The sequence below is a fragment of the Triticum urartu genome, chromosome 7A (genome assembly GCF_056163025.1).
Source record: "Triticum urartu cultivar PI428250 chromosome 7A, HENAU_Tu73, whole genome shotgun sequence".
In the NCBI taxonomy this organism is placed as follows: Eukaryota; Viridiplantae; Streptophyta; class Magnoliopsida; order Poales; family Poaceae; genus Triticum; species Triticum urartu.
The window spans coordinates 684,236,282-684,244,765 of record NC_141879.1 but is presented as its reverse complement, the minus strand read 5'-3'; the positions used below and the strand labels follow the sequence as shown (position 1 = coordinate 684,244,765).

General features: G+C 44.7%; 1 pseudogene; it reads right to left on the bottom strand.

Moving 5' to 3' along the window:
• Nucleotides 1-7,358: 7,358 nt before the first annotated feature.
• LOC147961480 (putative ripening-related protein 6 pseudogene) lies at nucleotides 7,359-7,796 on the bottom strand (annotated as a pseudogene).
• Nucleotides 7,797-8,484: the final 688 nt, after the last annotated feature.

The window sequence follows — 8,484 nt, the reverse complement described above, 5'->3', positions numbered from 1 at the left end:
CCCCATATAAATACCGGACCCCGGTCCCGTTCCCCTGGATCCCTCCGCCGCCCTTTTCTCCCTCAAGCCGCGCCGCCCCGCATCTCGCTGCCTGCGCCGCCACCGCACTTCCCGCTTGCGCCGCTCCGCCGCACTTCGCCCGCGCCACCTGCGCCGCCGTCCCGCGCTCCGCCTCGCTGGAGCTCGCCGATCCGCCGCTGCCATCGGAAACCGCCGCCGCCGGTTTATTTCTCGAACTGATACAAAACCGTTAACTCGTCCGGTTTTAATTATAGGTTGGTTTTTAATTATTAGATCGGTTTATTTTCTACGTTAATTTAATTAGTAAACGTTCGTTATGTTAGCTTTTGCAGTGAACGAGTTCGTCCTTTAGTTCTACTTAGCGAACGTTCGTTCGATATGATTTTTCTTTTTCTTTTTAATTTCGGCCAGGGACCTATCTGTAGTTTTTTACAGATTAGTCCCTAGTCTTAAAACGATCACTACTTTTTGCCCGTTAGTCAGAATTAGATGAAACCAATGCCCACTTCTTTGTTATGATCTCCTCTAACCAGTAAAACAAACATATTTTTGAAAGTTTTAAATTTTGAATTCAAACAGTTTTGTATTTGAACTTCATTTGATCGTAACTTGAGTTTTATAACTCCGATTTAGTTGATTCTTTTTGCAAATTAAAGCTCTTGACCTAAACTTTCTGATAAGGCCAAATACACATAATTTTGGTATTGTTATAAATTGTTTTATGTTGCAAGAGTTATTTGCTTGGTTTGAAGTTTTCCGAATTATTTTCTTCGTTCTTTCTGATTTTTGGAGTGATTGCTTATGTGTGATTGCTATTGCTTGCTCACGATAGATTGACCGAAGTGTGACGAGTAGAATTATTAGAAGTTATGAGTGTGAATCATCTTCATCAATAGTACAAGGCAAGTTCACACTTCGATCATACTTTTCATGCCCAGTTTTTATGCATTAGTTTCAACCCTCGAACATTGCATGAGTAGTACTTGTTACCATGTGGGTATTGGGAAGTAGTTGATGAGGTAGGAACCTATTGTCCTTTATATCAAACCCCTGGGAGTTACTTCTACGTTATGCTTATACTGCTATGCTATGCTCGTGGACGTGGTTTGGTTTGAGTGATTCATGACAGATGTGAGAGTTATTATTAATGGTTAACTTAAGGTGGCTACTTTAATACACATCTGGGTGGATTGGTTGGGGCACCCTGGAGCACCCAGTGGTTTGCCCAGGCACCTGGAGAACCCAGTGCTTGCCCAAGGGGATCCCGAAGGACCCGTGTGATCATCCTATGGATTGCCACCCAGGCTCAAAGGGATCATAAGATTATTCATGCTAGAAACTTCCGTGTGCAGCCACAAGCTATTATGGGCTCTAGCATAGTTGACTATGTTGCATGACCTCTTTCAGTGGTAGGCTAGCAGATGTAGGGGAAAGTAGGTGTAACTGTCTACCCAGAGTAAAGAGTTAATGTTTCAGAAAGACTGTGTCTCGATCATCCGTTTCTCAAACACCATGTAGTGCGAGAAAACCAACGGAGGAGATCGAGTCTTGTAGGGAAAAGTACGCAAACCTCTACAGAGTGTACAAACTAATCATGATTAGCCGTGTCCCTGGTTATGGACATCTTGAGTATCTGGTTCTTGAATTATTGGTTTGATCTCATCACTCTATTTAATTAATTAATCTGATTGGGTTAATGATTATTCTAATTGGGATTGAGTTGGAGGAACCTTCTCAATAATTTCAACAAACTTTGTAGTTAAATAAAATATATTCCTTTGTTGTAGGGAAAATTTGGCTTTTCGCAAAAACATGATAACCATAGAGTTTTTCCACCAGTCAAATATGCATGTAGTGATAGTTATTGTTCATCAGTATCCTATGGTGTGAATTTGCCAGTACATTCAATGTACTGACCCTTTGTGGCTGCAACGTCTCATGTTGCAGGATTATCTTACGACGAGTAAGTGATACGTTAGGGTTACGATTTCTGCACTCAACTTTGCCGTTGGTGTTGATGGGAATCCACAACCTTGTTGTTACTTCCGCTCCAGGGATGACACTTAAGCGCAGAGACTTGATGGTCTGAGGTCGGGTCGCTACAATTTCAAAATTTAAAACATCATGCATATTACACTTGATCCATCTATCTATTCTTTTAAAAAAACATAGCACATTTCCACATGACAGAGCATATGAGCAGTGGCGGCGGTGGCAACCAAGAGCACGGCGAGGGGTTGAGCTCACTGGGGGCGGCGATGCATGGGGAGGCCGCCAGATGGCACGGCCTCGGGGACGACGGCGAGCTCGGGGGCGGCACGGGCTCGGGGGCTTGGGGCGGCGCAAGCTTGAGGGTGGCGCGAGCTCGAGGGCGGCACGGGCTCAGGGGCGGCGGCACAGGCTTGGGGCGGCGCGGGCTCGGGGTGACGCGAGCTTGAGGGCGGCACGGGCTTGGGGACAGCGACGACGCGGGCTCGGCGATGGCGACGAGGCCGAGCAGTCTCGGGGATGGCGATGCACGGGCAACCTGGCGACGTCGTGGGAGGAGAGAAGGAGATCGATCGAAGCAACTGAGAAGGAAACTGCTAAGTGTTGCTTATATACACAAAGCATTGGTCCCAGTTCGTGGCACCAACCGGGAACAATGCCACCCTTTAGTCCCGGTTGATACCACGAACCGGTACCAATGCACCCCTTTCGTCCCGGTTGGTGCTACCAACCGGGACCAAAGGCCTTGTGCTGCCCGCGGCCAAAAGTTTAGTCCCACCTCGCTAGTTGAGAGGGGCTCAGAGTGGTTTATAAACCCCACTACGGCTGCCCTCTTGAGCTCCTCTCAAATGCAGGCCTACGGGCTTAATCTCACATTATGCTGCCTGTGGGCCTACTGGGCCTTCTACGGGCCTGAATCCTGGCCCATGGTTGGGTTTCCAGTCGTATTCAGGCCGTGGTGGCCCAGTAGGTTGCAGTTTTTTTTTGTTTTTTCATTTTTTTGTTTTCTTTTTTGCTTTATTTATTTTATTTTGTTTGTACTTACAGCAAAATACTTATTGTTTTCAGTGATTCTTTTTGCTTTTAGGTAATAAAAATTATAAACTTTCTGTTAGTGCCATTTGTTTTCCAATTTGAATAGTTTAAATTTGAATTTTTTGCAATTTGTGTGAATCACTAGTTTTGAATAACTTTACTATAAAAATAGATTTTTGAATGATTCTTTTTCCTGCTATTTAATATTACTGTTTTTTATCATTATATTCAATTTGGTAATTTTTAGGTTATTTGAAATATCTGTTTTAATCAAAAACATATTTTGTTATTTTAGTTTGCTATTAAAGTTTCAAACAAAAAATTTCTAGTTCATTCTTTTTGCTATTAGAGTTTCATTAAAGTTTTCTAGTTCATTCTTTTAGTTCATTATTTTTTCTATTACAGTTTCATAAAAGTTTTCTAGTTCATTCTTTTTTATATTAGTTCATTCTTTGAGCTAAATGACCCTGAAATTGAAAAGCACTTGAAATGAACTCTCAAGAGGTCGAAAATTGGCATGGTATCATCATTTCACCCACATAGCATGTGCTAAAAAGTTGAGAGGGTTACGGCAAAAATTGGATGCACTTCGTGTACAAAATGGACAATCTCTTTCGAAGTATCAGGGTTTCGGACAAAAACTCATCTGTTACAAAGGGATTTCATTTTTTTGAACTTATTTGAACTCACACTTTTTGTGTGTTCAAAATGCACCATTCAAAGCCACATCATCAATTTTGAACCCTTTCTGACTTCATTTGTTATTTTTTATGCATTTACTGGTTCTTGTGAGCTAAATGACCCTGAAATTGAAAAACAATACAAATGAACTCTGAAAAGGTTGAAAGTTGGCATGGTATCATCATTTCACCCACATAGTATGTGCTAAAAAGTTGAGACGGTTACGGCAAAAAGTAGATTCACTTCTTGTACAAAATGGACAATCTTTTTCGAAGTATCAGGGTTTCGGACGAAAACTCATCTGTTACAAAGGGATTTCATTTTTTGAACTTATTTGAACTCCAGACTTTTTGTGTGTTCAAAATGCACCATTTAAAGCCACATCATCAATTTTGAACCCTTTCTGACCTCATTTATTATTTTTCATGCATTTACTGATTTTTTGAGCTAAATGACCCTGAAATTGAAAAGCACTACAAATAAACTCTGAAAATGTTGAAAGTTCACATGGTATCATCATTTCACCCACATAGCATGTGCTAAAAAGTTGAGAGGGTTACAGCAAAAACTGGATGCACTTCGTGTACAAAATGGACAATCTCTTTCGAAGTATCAGGGTTTCGGACGAAAACTCATCTGTTACAAAGGTATTTCATTTTTTGAACTTATTTGAACTCACACTTTTTGTGTGTTCAAAATGCACCATTCAAAGCCACATCATCAATTTTGAACCCTTTCTGAATTCATTTGTTATTTTTCATGCATTTACTGATTTTGTTTTTGAGCTAAATGACCCTGAAATTGAAAAGCAATACAAATGAACTCTGAAAAGGTTGAAAGTTGGCATGGTATCATCATTTCACCCACATAGTATGTGCTAAAAAGTTGAGAGGGCTACAGCAAAAACTGGATGCACTTCTTGTACAAAATGGACAATCTCTTTCGAAGTATCAGGGTTTCGGACGAAAACTCATCTGTTACAAAGGGATTTCATTTTTTGAACTTATTTGGACTCCAGACTTTTTGTGTGTTCAAAATGCACCATTCAAAGCCACATCATCAATTTTGAACCCTTTCTGACCTCATTTGTTATTTTTCATGCATTTACTGATTTTTTAGCTAAATGACCCTGAAATTGAAAAGCACTACAAAAAAACTCTGAAAAGGTTGAAAGTTCGCATGGTATCATCATTTCACCCACATAGCATGTGCTAAAAAGCTGAGAGGGTTACGACAAAAACTGGATGCACTTCGTGTACAAAATGGATAATCTCTTTCGAAGTATCAGGGTTCCGGACGGAAAGTCATGTGTTACAAAAGGCATTCCATTTCTTCACATGTAACTACGGTGATATTCTAGATCATACAAGTAAGAATTTTTTTTCTTTTACAAAGAAGATAAGAACAAGAGGCGGACCACCGTGTTCTCAAATGCTAGCTCCGCCACTGGCTGTGGTACTTGCCGTCGCACTCCGCTGGCCTGGTGTCCCCATCCCCTTTCTCGAAGCCGAACCACGACATCACTATCGGGGCGTCGTGGACCCGCTGGCTGGAGTCCTTGACCTGGATGTGACGGCCGGCGGCGCACGACACCTGCAAGAATCATCTACTATTTGATGATGACAGTCTTATCTTTCTTAGTGCAAAAACCCATAGTGCAAAATGGCTTAATGAAATTCTCCGGATCTATGCGTAGTGTTCGAGTTGTTCGGGTCAAGCCGTGAACCGAGAGAAAAGTTCGATCTTCTTTAGTGCAACACAGGTCAGCCCTTAAGGGAGATGTTAAAATCTGCTCTTGGGATTTCAGTGGAAGCGTTTTCAGAACGCTATCTGCGACTACCTACTACAATTAGAAGAATCACCAGCGGCACATTCCCTCGTATTGTTGAGCGGGTGCGTGGCAAAATCTGTGGTTGGTGGGAAAGGAACCTAGCTTGCGCGGGGCGGGAAGTTGTGCTGAAGTCCATTGCCCAAACAGTACCAACATACAATATAAGTTGTTTCTTGTTGACAAAGAAAGTTTGTAAAAATGTCACTTCACCAATGGCAAAATACTGGTGGGGCAGCTCTATCAACAAGAGATCACTTCATTGGCTATTGTGGAAGAAATTGACCAAGCCGAAGATCAAAGGGGGATGTGTTTTAGCCTTTTAGGGACCCTGAACTATTTAATGTTGCCATGCTAGGTAAGCAAGGCTGACGGCTGTTGACACATTCCAACAGTTTATGTGCGCGTGTGCTAAAGGGAAAGTACTACCTAGAAACCGATTTGTCTGCTCCCTCCCCATGCTCCTATCCGTGCTCCCACTCCATCCTACGGCTGTCTTTTTTTCCTTTTCCCTTTCTAATCTAATCATCTCCCCTCCCCCCCCCCCCCCCTCTTGATTTTAAGGGGATGGAGCCCGACATTATTTTGTTCCAATCAAATCAAGCCACGTATGCAGGAGCACGGATGGGCGCACGCGCGAGGAGTAGGCAAGTCTCGTCCAATGATTCCCACCCAAGCATCCTCTACCTGGAGAGCGATCATGGTGGGCAGAAAAGCTTTGGACATTGGCCTAATTCATAGGATTGGAGACGGCTCCTCTATCTCTATATGGACCGACCAGTGGATCCCCGAGACGGTGACTTTGAAACCCATGGGCCGAATTGGTACTGCACCTTTCGAGAGGGTTTTAGATTTGATCGATGATTACACAGGAAGCTGGAACGTGGATCTAGTCCGCAGAACTTTCTTCACCCAGATGCGGGACATTTTACTGTTGAAACCCATTTGGTCTTCTCGTAATAGATGGACCCATGATCAAGATGGATAAGATCCGGTTATGGCCATCAATATGGGTTCATGAAACCCTCTCGCTCCTTGAACTTCCGGCACGATGATTGAGATCCACTTCAGCACAATCCTGGCGTCCACCGGAGGCGGGCTGGATTACTATCAATACCGATGGATCGGTGTTTCCAGATGCTCTCTCAGCAGGAGTAGGAGGAATAGCTCGCTCGCACCTTGCGTTCTTGGGAGCCTGGTGCAAGCCACTGCCAGGAGTTTTGGATCCTTTCGTCTCTGAACTTTTGGCGTTACGGGAGGGAGTGATTTTTGCTCAGCTCCAAGGATACTCACATGTGATAATAGAGGTTGATTGCTTGGAGTTGGTCAATCTCTGAAATTCGCAAACCACTACAAGATCAATTGTGGCGCCTATCTTAAGAGAATTTGAGGCTATTATACCTAGTTTTGTCTTCTCGGTTCGGTATGTTAGTAGGGAACTCAATGTACCGGTTCATGAGTGTGCGCAACGTGCCTGTTCACTCGAAGGAACAGAGAGTTGGCTAGATCAATAGCCCGGACTTCCTTTTCAGTTGCCTACGGGCAGATCTAAGCAGTTACTGCTCCGCGGAATAAAGCCCTGAATTCTTTGGGGGGGGAAACTGATATTGTTTTACACTGACTGTCGCTTTACATGTAAGTAGATTATCCGACCACGTCATGCATGTACGCATGTAGTTTTATTCAGCTACTCTGCCGTGAAGACAGGTGAGTACTAGTAGTAACGACGCCAGACATTAACGAGTTCATGCACACAACTCGATTTACCGTGGACAGTCTCAGCGTTCGTTCAGTAGGTCATGTTTCAGCTGAGATCCGACCAGGTGACGGTCACCTGGCCGACGCTAACGTTGATCCCCAACGCCCTCCACACGGCGACCGACGTCTTGATCTCGCGCACGCCGCAGCCCTGCTCGATGTCGCACTCGTCCACGACCATGGCCTCCACGGCGAGCCCGTGCGGGGTCGAGATGCGGATCATCTTGCCGCACCGGATGCCGCCGCCATACCACCCCGAGGTCAGCGACACCAGGAAGAGGCCGTCGCTGTGGTACTTGCCGTCGCACTCCGCTGGCCTGGTGTCCCCATCCCCTTTCTCGAAGCCGGTCAGCGACATCACCGCCGGGGCGTCGTGGACGCGCTGACTGGAGTCCTTGACCTGGACGTGACGGCCGGCGGCGCACGACACCTGCAAGAAAACTAGGATGCCGAAGATGGCCACAACCTTGCTGGTGTTCGCCATGGTAACCAAGCTCTGGCTTGCGTTCAGCAGCTAGCTTGCTTAGGTTGCCCTGTGTGCTTTGTGTCAAGGCTGTTGGTTGGAGGAGTTTATATAGGATCGTGGCGCAGCCTGCATACAAATCGAGGGACGTACTTACTGATGCAGCCCTCGTGCGTCTCGTCAGAGAACTGGTCGCCGAAGCCTGGCAGACGAAGTAAGGAAGAGATCATACTATAATTGCGTCGTTGTGACCACGACTGTTTTTGGATTTCATGGCGCTACAGCAACATGTGTGCCAGATTTGAACACGCATGGCGCTGTATTTGTCCACCGGTGTGAGTGTGATGCATTCCCAGAGATAACGAGAGTGTCACTTTTTTAAAATGGACAGAGAGTCAGTGTCGCCGGTGTTTGCGAGGGGCGTGTCTTTGTTTCGCCTGCAGCGAGACGAAAGAACCGTTCGCATCTGGCTCTTCCTAAATACCCAGCCCGGTCTAGGGCAGGAGCAAGGATGGTAATTGGTAGGGTACGAGGCAGGTAAAACAGTAGCATATTTATACCTGTGTAGTCAATGGATACAAAATTATACCCATAGTCGTGTATCCACGAGTATGAAATTTTACCCGTACCCATACTCGACAGTTACCCATACCCATTGCAATATCAATCAGTACAGAAGTTATTCGTAATTTTACATTCATCTATAGCA